We start from the raw sequence: 14,764 nt of genomic DNA on the forward strand, positions 1-14,764 counted from the left end.
TAATTAAGTGGCTTACTTCTGTTTAAGTTAATTGAGGTTGGTTCATTTGGCCAAATAATATTAATTCATAAATAACTTGTCTGTCAATTCGTTAATAACTTGTCTAAAATAAGTTCAGCTAATTGTCCTGCCGGCTTTGCTGGTACTTGCATCCTCCCTTCATTGAGTTCAGTAAATTTCGACGCCAGTTGGAGTCCTATTGGTGTATGCAGTATTTGGACGGGATTGGTGGGGTATACTAATTATCTCTCCATTAAGTTTTGCCAGTGTAGACGGTACTGAACTACACACATTACTGTGCCACGTGGTTGGTGTTTCATAGATCTAGGTAAGCAAGAGTCTAATTCACATCATGTCAGGTCAAGGAAACCAGGTAAACTCCGCTACATCGGGGGGACCTCAGGGGAATCAGGAGGAGCCCCAACCCTTTGTGATCCCAAGTAACCCTCAAGCCTTGGCAGAGTTTTTCACTGCCTTCCAGGATTTTTATAGGCACAGGTCTTCAGGACAAGCGTCAGCAGCACCACCGGCACCAGTGCCACCGCCGGAAGCACCGATGGCAGCGGCACCGGCGATGGCAGTAACCGTATCAGAGGCACCAAGAGCATTCACGCAGGACTTCATCCCAGAGACACAACCCAATGATGTGCAACTTCCCGGAACATCTGCAGCTGCTGTGGCAGCATTGAGAGCAGCCAAGGAGTCAACACCGCGGCCTAAAAGGAATACCCGAGCACAGGCAGCCGCCACTGGCAAGTCAAAAGGGGGCCAGAGGGGTGGAAAAAAAGGGTAAGGCTTGCGTCCATTGTCCTGGGGCTACTAACTTGCAAAAGGATCCAGGTGTTCTGAGTTTGTTTCAGAACCCGCCACCGCAGGCGGCACCAGTCGAGGTTGCCTCAAGTTCCTCTTCTGACGAGGAAGCCCAGGGGCCGCAAGCCGCACAGGCGATCACCGTACCGGACCTAGCCATACCAGAGGACCAGCCAAGGAAGAGGAAGGAGAAGAAAAAACACACCTCAAAGAAGAGTAAGAAGAGGAGGCATTCGGATTCGGAGGATGATTCAGGTACCTCTTCTTCTTCCGAGTCAGATAGCGATGTTCCTAGGGAGGAATACTGGGGCCACGGGGAGGACTCTGTGGGTCTGCCTTTATGGGTGCATGAGAGGAGGGCCAATTCCTACAGGAAATCCTTTAACGGGACCCTCGAGTGGAAGGATGGCGCATTGCTGCAGGATGTTAAAACGTCCACTAATCTCTCTACGGATTTCATAGTAGGCTCTCACTTATCTCCGAGAAAGAGGAATAAGATCCTCAACGGGGACTTTATAGATATTTTCAGACTGATACCTCCAGCAAAGCTTATGGGTAAAGGGGAGAAGAAGCGTAAGTATGGTAATCGCAGGTACAGGACACCCAGACCCGAACGTACTTTTGACAACTGGCTAGATGGGTTCCAGGTGTTCATGGGCGTCGTCAGCGCGGCTTATCCAAAGCGGGCGATGCACTTGATTGCGTACCTGGCTCATGTCAGGAGGGCGCGGGATTTAGCGGGAGATATTGATGCCCTAAATTACGATGAAGAATTCCGCAGAAATGCATCACAATTGTCTTCCACGCGCTGGGATCTGAGGGACCAAAATTACTGGTCGGACCACGTGGGTCCCTTCGTGGAGAGGAAGCCCCAGGAGTCCTCAAGATCTTGGAAGACCGCTGCAAAGCAGAGGTGCCTGTGCTGGGAGTACAACAAGGGGGTTTGTGCACGGGCTGTCTGTAAGTACAGCCACGAGTGCGAAAAATGCCTGGGTAACCACCCGGCCACCGCCTGCATCAAAGGGAGGCAGCCCTTTCGGGGTGGGAGAGGCGCCTATAACCAGGGATCGAGAGGTGGCCACGGAGCGCCATTTGGACCCCAGGGTGGCAGACAGTAATTTCAGTCTGGGCTTAGCCTGGTCCCCCGTCAAGTTGACCCCGCTAAGGAACCTCTTAGACCTTTACCCTAACAGGACGGCAGCACAATACCTATTGGAGGGCTTTAGTACGGGTTTCAGGATCCCAGTAGCCTTTCCCCCCAATTCGGGTGATCCTCCAAACCAAAAATCGGTGAGGGAGATGCCCGAGGTCGCCCAAAAGAAAATTAGTAAGGAAATTAAAGCTGGAAGGGTAGCCGGCCCCTTCCTAGTCCCTCCAATTGAAGGCCTCCATATATCCCCATTAGGCATAGTCCCCAAAAAAGCGCCCGGTGAGTATCGCATGATCCACAACCTCTCCTACCCAAAAGGGGGGTCCGTCAACGATGCGATACCACAGGAACTCTGCACAGTTAGATATGCCACATTTGACCAAGCGGTACAGCTCATACGCAAGTTCGGAAAGGGGGCGCTGCTGGCAAAATGTGACATTGAGTCGGCCTTTAGACTCCTGCCAGTTCATCCGGAAGATTTCCGGTGGCTGGGCTTCAAATTTGAGGGGGCGTATTTTGTAGACAAGGCAATGCCCATGGGCTGCTCGGTGGCCTGCGCAGCCTTTGAGGCATTCAGCACCTTCCTAGACTGGGCGCTTCGCTTTAGAACTGGTGCCGAGGGGGTGTCGCACTACCTGGACGACTTTATCCTCGTGGCCAATAGCAGGCTTAAGTGCTCAGAGCTCCTTGAAGCCTTCATATTTTTAGCAGGGGAACTGGGGGTTCCTCTAGCCGCCGACAAAACTGAGGGTCCGGCTACGACAATGGTTTACTTAGGTATCGAGGTGGACACTGTCGCTCAGACCTCAAAACTTCCCAGGGAAAAACTCATCGTGCTTGGCGACCTGATTCGGCAGCTGCTCCCCCTAAGAAAAGTTACACTCAGGCAAATCCAGTCACTTTTAGGTCACTTAAATTTTGCTTGCCGCGTGGTTTCCCCTGGCCGCCCATTCTGCGGCCGCCTCGTGAAGTTGTCAGCAGGGCTGCGTTCCCCTCACCATAGGGTACGACTATCCAAGGAAGTGAAATCCGACCTGGAAGTCTGGTTGAAGTTCTTGCAGAACTACAATGGCATTTCCCTGTGGCAGGACAACCTGTCGCTGCAGGCTGACTTCCAGGTTCATTCGGATGCTTCGGGCTCTCTGGGGTTTGGCGTTTACTTTAGGGGCCAATGGTGTGCTCAGTGCTGGCCCGCCGACTGGCAAGGGGGCCCCATTACCAGAGATTTAACCTTCCTGGAATTCTTTCCGATAGTAGTGGCGTTGCACCTGTGGCCGGAAACCTTTAGTAACCATAGGGTGTGCTTCCACACCGACAATCAGGCCGTGGTGGCAGTACTTTCCAGGCAGGTCGCAAGGTCACCAAGGGTAGGCGTCCTCCTGCGTTCCTTCGTGCTCCGGTGTTTAGAGCTCAACATCCACTTCTCTGCAAAATTTGTGCCTCATGTAAATAATGACATCGCAGATGCCCTGTCTCGCTTTCAGATGGACCGCTTCCGCTCGTTGGCGCCGGATGCAGAGCTCCTGCCGCAGCCGTTCCCGGAACATCTTTGGAGTCTCGGGGAACAGAGGCATGGGAACCAGAGGCCTGGGAGCCAGAAGTGATTCAGGGAGTAATGGCCTCATTGGTACCTTCCACTTTGAGATCGTATAAGAAGGCTTGGTCAGATTTTTTAAAATTCCGTGACAAAACCCGACCCATCAAGAGCAATGCCCCTCCCGTCAAGCCTGAGGTGCTATCTTACTTAGTTTACCTAAGACGCTTGGGCCTTCAAGCCGCAGCAATTTCATTCTTTTGCAAGGCGGTATTTTCCACTGACCCTTGTGACGATTTTGTTATACGAAGGACGTTAGAGGGTTGGCGCAGGCTACAGCCCCCAAACTGCGATACAAGAAGGCCAATATCATTCGACATCCTTTCCCAAATCCATAAAAAATTGCGTGCATTATGCTGGTCAAAGTATGAGGCCCGCCTATTTTCAGCGGCGTATTCCATTGCCTTTTTTGGAGCTCTGCGCGTGGGTGAGGTAGTTTATGAAGCGGGTTGGCACGGTTCCTCCCGGGGCTTGCTTTTAAGTGATGTTACCCTGTCACGGGAGGACCTGGTAATACGAATACGCAGCTCCAAAACAGACCAGCACGGGAGGGGGGCTCTGGTTCAGCTGATGGCCACTGGCAGGCCTGGCCCATGTCCAGTAAAAGACACGAGGCGCTTCTTATCCCTGAGGGTCAGCTCGGCAGGGCCTCTATTGATTCACGCAGATGGTTTACCTTTGACGCGTCACCAGTTCACGCGGGTCATGCGCTTAGCGCTAGCAGCATGCGGCATCCCCCCAGCAGATTTTGCAGCACATTCCTTCAGGATTGGAGCAGCCACCACGGCAATGCACCTGGGTCTTACGACAGAAAGGATTAGAGACTTAGGTCGTTGGAAGTCTGATGCGTACAAACGTTATTTGAGAAAGAATCTGTGATGGTGATTGACCGTGGCCTTTTCTCTCAATTTCCTACAGGTGACATGGGGGTGCGCGTCTGGATTATCGGGCACAGTATTGTGCATTGGGCCAGGGTCCGCGCCACTAATTCCGGTCTCGGGCCATGCCTGGGCTTTCCACCTGACATCACCATTTCCTGGGTCTCCCGGAGGGGAATGCGCTGGGCCGAGATGCTTCCGGCATTTATGGCTAGAGCAGCAGTGGAGGGCCCCCCAGACGCTTTACTTATACAATTAGGGGAAAATGACCTAGCCTACAGGAAGGCAGTTGATTTGCAGTGGCACATTTTTAGCGACTTCGAGGAGCTGAAGGCAGCTTACCCGAAGGTCACAATTATTTGGGCCTCGCTGATGCAGAGGCGGGTTTGGAGAGATTGCAGGTGCCCGATAGCTATGAATAGGGCTAGGAAAGCCTTGGATCGGGCGGTGGGGCGTAGAGTGGCAGCCCTGGGGGGGGTTGGTCATTGGCCACCCGGGCATTCGTTTCAACCTTGAGGCCCTCTACCGGTATGATGGCGTGCATCTTTCGGATGCTGGTAACGACGTTTGGTTGATGGCTATTGCTAAGGGGATAAGGGAGTGGATTCAGGCATGAGAGTATTGGTGGCGAGCGACTGCTCGGTGGCGGTAGGCATTGGTAAGAAGGGGTTTAGAGGATGTGTGGGGGGGGAGGAACGCCATCACCTCCCCCCAGTGAACGAAGGGTGGTCCGTTAAAGGACTCCGGGGGGCGTGGCCCTGTCCGAAGCCTATGGAGGTGTGGGCCAAAGGCACGCCCCAGAGCGGTAACCCGGGGGAGCTCCTAGTCGACGTGCCTCGGCGGGAGACTCCCCCGATCAGTGTTAACCCTTCACCGTGTCTCCAGCAAATGGGCTGGAGCCGGATAGTCGTTAGGACCAATGCCTAAGCCAATGCCTCTCATTCCTGAATTCAATAAAGTTGTGGCCTAATTCGCCCAATTAACCTTAATTATGTGTCTCGTGTGTTTATTTATCTTGGTGGGGGGCGGGAACTCGCCACGCAAAGCCACTTCCGGGCATGCCCCAGGAGGTGGGGTTGCGGGCATCACGCCCCTCCCCACGTGAGCGGGGGCTGGTCTCAGCCCCCGCGAGAGCAGGGGAATCCCATCCGGCCACGCCTCCCGGCCAGCCAATCGGCTGGCTGGAGGGGGCGTGGCCTTGCCCTATTTAGGACCGGAGCGGAGGGGGCTCGCCCTCTCTTCTCCGGCTAGCCCCGCGTTTTCCCACCCTCCCTCCCTTTAGTTGGGCTTTAGGTAGGTAGGTCTGACTTTGCTATGGGCTTCGGCCTGTCGCCGCAAGGGGCATGGTAGGAATTTTTCCCAATTGGCAATTTCCAGCCTTTTGGTTTTTCGCCTACCTCGTAGCAACTCGTCACAACTCTTCGGCATTGGCGGTAGGCATTGGTAAGAAGGGGTTTAGAGGATGTGGGGGGGGGAGGAACGCCATCACCTCCCCCCAGTGAACGAAGGGTGGTCCGTTAAAGGACTCCGGGGGGCGTGGCCCTGTCCGAAGCCTATGGAGGTGTGGGCCAAAGGCACGCCCCAGAGCGGTAACCCGGGGGAGCTCCTAGTCGACGTGCCTCGGCGGGAGACTCCCCCGATCAGTGTTAACCCTTCACCGTGTCTCCAGCAAATGGGCTGGAGCCGGATAGTCGTTAGGACCAATGCCTAAGCCAATGCCTCTCATTCCTGAATTCAATAAAGTTGTGGCCTAATTCGCCCAATTAACCTTAATTATGTGTCTCGTGTGTTTATTTATCTTGGTGGGGGGCGGGAACTCGCCACGCAAGCTTGTCTAAAGAAGGATGTGTTTTAGCCGGCATCTAAGAGAGTACAGTGCTCTCAACAGTCAGGGAGAAAGTCAGAAAACTCGTGGGACTTTTGCATAAGAGAAGAAAATGGGAAAGAGCAGAAACTCAGCAAAACAAGAACACCTTGATGACAAAGCACTCAATCTGCATTTTCCAGCTCCTTTACTCAATGCAGATTAGTACACAAGAGCACTGAGCACAAGAGTCTGCTGTTAAAACCTTACTTGTTGTCTGTGGCTCTTTTTCACCCATCTCAATAATACTTCCATTTGGGAAGGAGTACTCTCTACCTGCCATAGACTTTCCAGCAAAGGGAAATAAGGCACATATCACTCTTACTTTTCCTCTTTCCCAAGTGTCCTTTAAAACCTCTACTTGGCTACCTAGTTTTGCAAATTGGCTGAAATTTCCAACTTCCTTTTGGCATTAAAGGTAATTTTCAGACTTTTGATTAGGGTTGGAACATAAATATTTATGGATGTGGGAGTTCATTTCAGTTCACGTTTAAAGGCAAACTTACATAAGTCACACTTCAAGAGTCAAAATGTTTATTCGGCTTTACACCCATCATAAAGCACAACACACAAAACAAATCAAATAAAACAGCGGTCTCGTACAAGCCACAAGTATTATAACACAATTCACAGCTCACAAGGACAAATATTGGCAATTCAAAAGAAAAATTTAAGATTGAGATTAAAAATTTAGACACAACACTAAAATCAATATCTGATGTCATTATCGAAAATTCTTGTAACTATCAATAATCAGCTAACATTCCTTTCCGTCTCTTGTACGAGAGGACGGATGTTAGGAATTTAGCAACCTGTAGGGTAATATAGGGATCCACATCTTGAAGAACCCAGGCAAGCTGTAGGTCTACTGGTTTGTCAGCCATAGGCTGGATTATGGAGTTTAGTATACTAGCACGAGCTGAACTGTACATAGGGCAGATAAACATAACATGATGTAGAGATTCAGATGTTTTCATTTCACAAGCACACATTGAAGGGACTTGGCCCTTAGTGAATCTATGTCTCAGCACGTTTGTGGGGAAAACATTGAACCTAGCTCTAATGAAGGCATATCGGTGAGATGTGGCCATAAGCGATGTTATGTAGGACGGAGCACGGTAGATAGGGGTTATGCCGAGATTTAACGGCGAGCAGGCTCCACCACCAGCTAAGAAATTTTGGTATAGCTCCGCATCATCCAGCCTTTGATTTATACACCTTTTTGCCACGTTTAGCTCCACACTTTCTAAAACAACCTGTGAACTGAAACACAGCCATCCTTCAAAATCTACACTTCGGTGATTTTTACAATGCAGTTCTCCAACTAAAATGCATATACAGTACCAAGGGAAATTGTGTATAGAAGTACCTTTATTACTGAAAATTACCCCCCCCAAAAAAAAAACCACCAACCCCTAAAAATTTGGGTGAATTTGCATTGCAGAAAATGTGTATAATAGCAGATATTTGCTCTAAAATGCCGATGAATTTGCACAAGGACATTGTTAGTAAAATATGCAAGCTGATGTGGAAATATGGTAAATTGAACTTACAACTGGAAAAACGAGAAATTGAGAGAAAACAAAATTGCCAGATTTGCAAACTGACCCAGAAAAGTGGCAAACGTAATATTGGGGAAATAGGAAATGGAAAGGCTCCCAATCCCAGCATGGCCCCTGGCCTTGGTAATTTGGTTTCTTGGTTTGGGCAAACTCACCTGATGGACGCTCCCTGGACAAATAACCTGGATCAGGATGCAGGGATGCTTCAGATCACACACTTCTCTAAATACTATTCTTGGCTCCCCAAACACCAAACGGCAGGGTTGAAGTGTCTATTTGGAGGTCAGTCATGCAGACTAATGCAAAGATGGGACAGAATAATAGACCAGGGTTAGCTCAGCTGGTGAAGCATGAGACTCTCCATCTCAGGGCTGTTGCTTCGAGTCCCACATTGGGCAAAAGATTCCTGCATTGCAGGTAGTTGGACGAGATGACTGTGGTCGCCCCTTCCAACTCTACAGTTCTGTGGTTCTAAGATTTTGGATCAGACGTATGAATTACTACATGTACTACAGAAATTGGTTGATCCTTCAATTTCCTAATTTGTTGGAAGGGCTACGTTAAGAGAGTGTTATTAAAAACTCATTTCTGTTAGGTATATAAAATCAACACAGTGATTCAGGAAAAACAAGCCACAACAGATACAAATTTATCCTTTGATCACATTTCACGCCCAACCCTTCCATCATTTTTATAACATTTACATGCTGCCTTTTCTCCAAGCAGTCACTTCGGCATGGAGTGAGATTGGTGACCCTGAGAGGAGGCGAGTCACCCAATGAGCTTCATGGCTGAGTGTGGATTTGAACCCGAGTTCTCCTCAGAGCTCGTTCCTAGGCTTGCAGAGCCCCACTGTTACACTGCGGTGGCTCTCATTCACAAGCCAACCATCCTACTTCCTATAAAGTAGGATGCCAAACTCCAGGGAGAAACACAAATGTCAAAACAGCCCTCCTCACCTTATTCCCTAAAAAGGTAGGAAAGAGAAGGAGAAGCAAAGGAGAAGCAGCGGCATCACAGCCTCAACCTTACAAACACAAAACTACCTGTGGAATGTTTTCTTTGCAAACTAATGGCACTATTAATCTCAAAATAGCTGGAGGAATCTCTGCCAAACATGCTGAAATGCAGAGTCCTCTGTTGCAAATCCTGCCTATGCAATGGACAGCTGCTCTTGGCACCGGTGAGGTCCTCCGGGTTGGATTTCGGCTGGCATCTGATTTGGCAGGAGATTCTGCTTAGGGTGCACTGGAGCCCAGCCCATTCCCGGCACGTTGAGACTGGCTCAGTTGGACAGATGTTGGAGTTGTGGGTCAGGGGGAGGAGGGGGCTTCTTTCATCTCCTCCAGAGCACGGGGTCAATCCTGTCTTTCTGGAACAATGTGTTGGAGCAGAATTGCATGGCCCTAAAAATATGCGGTTTGGTCCATATCCTCCTCCTGTACTTGTAACACACAGAATGCTGCAGCTCTGGAATTCCTTGCAGGCTGTCTCTCACAAGGCTCTTGTTCTGGAAGCAATTAAAGACCTATTTACTTCTGCAGGTCAGAATGTAGGAAAGGTGACACCAGTGGTTAATTTTTATCAACAGCCATGTTAACATTGAAGTGGCCTCTACACATGGCCCTACCGGGACAACTGCATTCATTGTCCATTTCATGTGTGGCATCCGAGGGAGGTGTGGAGGGTGGCGACACAAAGAACAGGCCTTTTTAGTGGTGGCTCCCCAGCTGCCAGTATGCTCTCTCCACCAGGCCATTGCCCCTTGTGCCATCAACATTAAGGATTGAACCTGGGCCCTTCTGCATACAAAGCTGAAGCTCCGCCCTTCTCCTGCTTCCTCTTTCGTCCTGCTGTACCAGAAGTCAAGTTCAGGTCCAGAAACTGAAGTGCATCCAAGATTTAATTGCTTGGCTGCGCAAGAGAAAATAATACAGAACTCTAATATCCTAAATTAGAGGTATTTTTAAAACCCTGAACATCTTGGCTTAGGTAAGCTAAATATTTGGAAATTTAAAAGGGGTCGTGTTTTTCCCTGCTTTTCTGACTTGGCATACCCTATCGATAGTATAGGTTTTTTTAATTGCAGCTCAGCTTTTGCATGCAGAAGCTTCCAAGTTTAATCCCTGCTATCTCCTTTTATTTTTTTTATTTTAATTTTTTATATCTCATCTTTTCAAAACCCTCAAGGCAACTAACAAAAAAAAGTATAACAGGTTTAGAAAAATATATCACATATCACAGATCTATGGTGCAGCCACATTTGGAATATTGTGTACAATTCTGGGGACCTCACCTCAAAAAGGGTTTTGTAGAGCTGGAAAAGGTTCAGTAAAGGGCAGCCAAATGGATCAGGGAGATGGAGTGACTCTCTTATTCAGAAAGATTGCTCTACCCATCTATCATATGATGAAGGGGGTATATAAGTAAAAATAACTGTGGCTAAGTGGGGTTTCGATGCCACCTTGAGAACTGTAGAACTGAACACATTTCATTTTTGTAACTTTTGTCAAACAGCTGCCCTTTTGCAGGAAGATATGGATTCTCCTGTCCCATGAAGACAGAAGCAAATTAGCTCGGTGACTCTACAGGCCTTGCCGTTTGTCGGGGAACAACCTCATCAGACATACTGTGGCTTCAGCCTGCCTCAGAGAACTTGCGCTCAAGGCAATGGCCTGTCAACTTGGTAAATCTTCAGCGACTCATGGAACAGCCAGGCAAAACCCTTGTGTTGACTTCTGGGGAAAGCATGGAGAGGAAGACACATTTCTCCCTTCTCTCCCCCCAAGGAACCATCTCCATCTGCCATCTGATCATAGCTTAGGGCTGCAACAGCAGTCAGAAGGGAACAGGATTTGGGCCCCTAGAGCTATTCTCCTCACCTTCCGTGCCCCCTGACAGCAGAATACTATGTGGCGCTTGCTTGGCAGAATGTATTAGCATCCTCAGTGACAGGCAAGAGATATGCCTGCGATTCCCAAATCCAAGATGCTCCTTGGAAGCCCCCTCTAGTGTGAGGCCTGGTGGGCGGAGGGAACCACCCAGAAGAATTCAGTGTCTGACATAGAGCAGGTAAAGCAAGTGAAAAGAAACCCAAGTGCAGCCTGGGGGTGAGAAATTAGCCCTGCCTTTTCCATGTCTCCTGGCAAAGCAGGAGCCAGCTGCCAATTGCAAAGAGAATGAGGGATGCACAGCTGAGCTGCAAGATGTCTTCTCCATTAAATGCCTCTTGGGCTTCAGGAAGAAATTGCCAAAGATCCAGAAAGCTGAAAGCTCCAAAAGCAAACCCCTCAGTCGCCCAAGTACTCTCCCACCTGGGATCTCGTAGGAAGAGACCTGGGAGACTGCAGACCAAGACTCGCTCTGCCTGGTTTATTTTATGGGTTGTTGGGCAAATCCTTCATACCAGCCATAGAAATGGGGGAGAAATTCAGTTCAGTATGAATGGTGAATCTACCTAACTGCACTTTCTGAAAGATTAGGCAAACTGAAACAGATTATTTGGAGAAATTCACAGGAAAACACTGATTAATTTTCATTGGGAAAAGTTAAAACTGATGTGGAAATAATAGAATCATAGAACAGTAGAGTTGGAAGGTTCACCCAGGGTCATCTAGTCCAACCCCTGCAATACAGGAATCACGGCTAAATAATCCCTGATGGATGGCCATCCAACCTCTGCTTAAAAACCTCCAAGGAAGGAGAGTAACCACTGTTGAACAGCTCTTACCATCAGAAAGTTCTTCCTAATGTTTAGTCAGAGTCTCTTTTACGTATTGATTTGAATCCATGGGTCTGGGTCCTCCCCTCCTGAGCAAAGCTCCAAGTGCCTTCAGTTATTTGGCTATCCAAATCACATCTCCTCTTCAGCAGGCTAAACGTACCCAGTTCCCTCACCGGAAATATGGAGAACTGAATTTAAGACAGCAAAACATGAGAAACAGAGAGAAATAAAAATAGACAGATTCTCCAATATTTGCTGACTGAAGATGGCAGTTTGTTACGCTTGCCACTGTTCTGAGGTTCCACTGCATGTTTTACTCTGCAGGCAGTGCAGTGATCAGGCCACAGAATGATGTCACAAAACATTACCTTGTCATCCTTACAACAAGGTAGACTGCTACAAGTCATCAACCTGTTAACTAAAGACTGGAGTGGGAAAGCTGTGCATTACAGATCATTGTATTCCAGGCTTATGGAGTTGTTCCTGGCCACTGAAATGCTTTATGCAGCTTTGTCATTCTTTCTCTTTAGTTTTCTGCCTGCATCGTAAAAAGTACCAGAGGCAAAAATGTCCAGTTTTCTAAGCTGAAGCTGCCTGAGGGTGATCTGAAAGTGGGGGATATTGACATCAGTCCCTTGTCATGGTCAGGTCACTTTCTGTTGAGATGCAGCTTTCAGCATCTTTTCCCTTCAGCAGAGGTGGGGGACCTATGAGGACGGTCCGTCCTCTGAGGCTGATGGGTCCAAAGGGTTTTGACTTGGCTCTGGGTGATTTTGCGGCTATGACTGGTACTCCTGTCAAAGCCCGGGCTGACTTGTGGAACATCTGAATGGCTTGGGTCATTAACACAATTGCCCCTAAGCACCCTCTCCTATTTTGTGGAGCCTGCTTGGCTCCTTGGTATCAGAGATGGATTTAAGGCAGCACAACTGGTCCCACTGCTCTGGGCACTGAGCGTAGGGGCACTGCTGGGCATCACAACTATGACATAGTAGTGAATAGATGTGCGCGCCAGATTTTGGTCTCACACTGGATGCCACTACAAATTAAAAGATCAATGCCCACCCCTATTGGTTTACTCCAGAACTTTAGGACAAGGAAACAAGCTGGGATACGGCTCAAACACGAGTGCAGGAAAACTCCACTCACATATAATCAACCACTGGTGAGGGCTTATCATTGAACCTACTAAATGGCAGTGAAAAACGAAGATCATGGCCTCCTGGCAAATAGAAAGAAGGGGAAGAAATGGAGGCAGTGAGAGATTTTACTTTCTTGGGCTCCATGATCACTGCAGATGGTGACAGCAGTCACGAAATTAAAAGACGCCTGCTCCTTGGGAGAAAGGCGATGGAAAACCTAGACAGCATCTTAAAAAGCAGAGACATCACCTTGCCAACAAAGGACTGTATAGCTAAAGCTATGGTTTTCCCAGTAGTGATGTATGGAAGTGAGAGCTGGACCATAAAGAAGGCTAATCGCCAAAGAATTGATGCTTTTGAATTATGGTGCTGGAGGAGACTCTTGAGAGTCCCATGGACTGCAAGAAGATCAAACCTCTCCATTCTGAAGGAAATCAGCCCTGAGTGCTCACTGGAAGGATAGATCCTGAAGCTGAGGCTCCAATACCTTGGCCACCTCATGAGAAGAGAAGACTCCCTGGAAAAGACCCTGATGTTGGGAAAGATTGAGGGCACAAGGAGAAGGGGATGACAGAGGACGAGATGGTTGGACAGTCTTCTCGAAGCTACCAGCATGAGTTTGACCAAACTGCAGGAGGCCGTGGAAGACAGGAGTGCCTGGCATGCTCTGGTCCAGGGGGTCACGAAGAGTCGGACATGACTAAACGTCTAAACAACAACAACAACAATGGCAGTGAAGGTAGCAAAAAAGGCTTATGAACGGAGAGCGTTACACTGCATCTTCATGAGCCTCTTCTTGAGTAAGGTTCTTCAGTGGGTGGTCGCAGACCAGATTCAGGCACTCTTGGAGGAAACTGATTTTCTAGACCAATTTCATTTGGGATTTAGGCCCAGCTTTCGCACAGAAACTCCTTTTGTTACCCTATATCAGGGGTGCCCAAACTTTTTTCAAAGAGGGCCAGATTTGTTGAAGTGAACCTCAACCTTAACCCTAGAGCCAACCCTCACCCTAACCCTAACACTAACCCTAACCCTAACCTCAACCCTAACTCTAAACTAAATGCCAAACCGAAACCTAAGCCTAACCATAATACTTACCCTAACCTCAACCCTAAACCTTACCCTAACCTGAAGCCTAATTCAAACCTTACCCCTAACTCAAAGTTCAACCCTAACTCTAACCTCAACCTCAAACCTAACCCTACCCCGACTTCTGACCCTAACCCTAACCCTCTAACCCTAAACCTAACTCAAACCTCAACGCTAATCCAAACCACAAGCTGAACCCGAACCGCAACCCTAACCCTAACCCTAACCCTAAGCCTAATCCTAACCCTGAAGCCTAATTCAAACCTTACCCCTAACCCTAACTCAAAGTTCAACCCTAACCCTAACCCTAACTCTAACCTCAACCTCAAACCTAACCCTACCCCGACTTCTGACCCTAACCCTAACCCTCTAACCCTAAACCTAACTCAAACCTCAACCTCAACGCTAATCCAAACCACAACCTGAACCCGAACCGTAACCCGAAACTCAACCCTAACCCTAACCCTAACCCTATCCCTGACCCTAACCCTAATTCTAACCCTAAACTCAACACCAACCCTAACCCTAACATTAATTATAACCCTACCCTAATCCAAACCTCAACTTCAACCCTAAACCTAACCACAACCCTAACCCTAACCCTGCCCTAAACAAAACCTCAATCTCAAACCTAACCTCAAATATAACCCTAACATTAACTCTAACCCTACCCTAATCCAAACGTCGACCTCAACCCTAACCCTAACTTTTACCCTAACCCTAACCCTAGCCTCAACCCCAACCGTAACCCTAACTCTTCATGGAACTTTGAACTGTCAGGCATAGCCCTACTGGCTTTAGCCCAAACGTAGCAGAGTTTTCCTGCACAGCGAAGAAGCTAGTTGAGGTGGTAATGACTAGTCAGCTAGACTCAGAATAACTATTTACAGGATTTATTAAAAGGAAAAATAAAACCAGCAGAGTTTCTGCATACAAAACAAAGCAAATAAA

The 14,764-nt window shown here is 48.5% G+C and overlaps 2 long non-coding RNA genes across 2 annotated transcripts; one reads left to right on the forward strand and one right to left on the reverse strand.

Annotated features, from left to right (window-relative positions):
- The first annotated feature begins 3,351 nt into the window (after window positions 1-3,351).
- Window positions 3,352-5,421, forward strand: LOC309540746. Its single transcript, XR_014223446.1, has 2 exons — window positions 3,352-3,572; window positions 4,473-5,421. It is a non-coding gene; the product is annotated as an uncharacterized lncRNA (long non-coding RNA).
- A 3,149-nt stretch (window positions 5,422-8,570) lies between these two features.
- On the reverse strand, window positions 8,571-14,533 carry LOC309540604. Its single transcript, XR_014223380.1, has 3 exons — window positions 14,078-14,533; window positions 11,589-13,870; window positions 8,571-9,368 (listed from the first exon to the last, which is right to left on the reverse strand). It is a non-coding gene; the product is annotated as an uncharacterized lncRNA (long non-coding RNA).
- Window positions 14,534-14,764: the final 231 nt, after the last annotated feature.

Source organism: Podarcis vaucheri (genome assembly GCF_965113315.1).
Source record: "Podarcis vaucheri genome assembly, chromosome: 9".
NCBI classification, from domain to species: Eukaryota; Metazoa; Chordata; class Lepidosauria; order Squamata; family Lacertidae; genus Podarcis; species Podarcis vaucheri.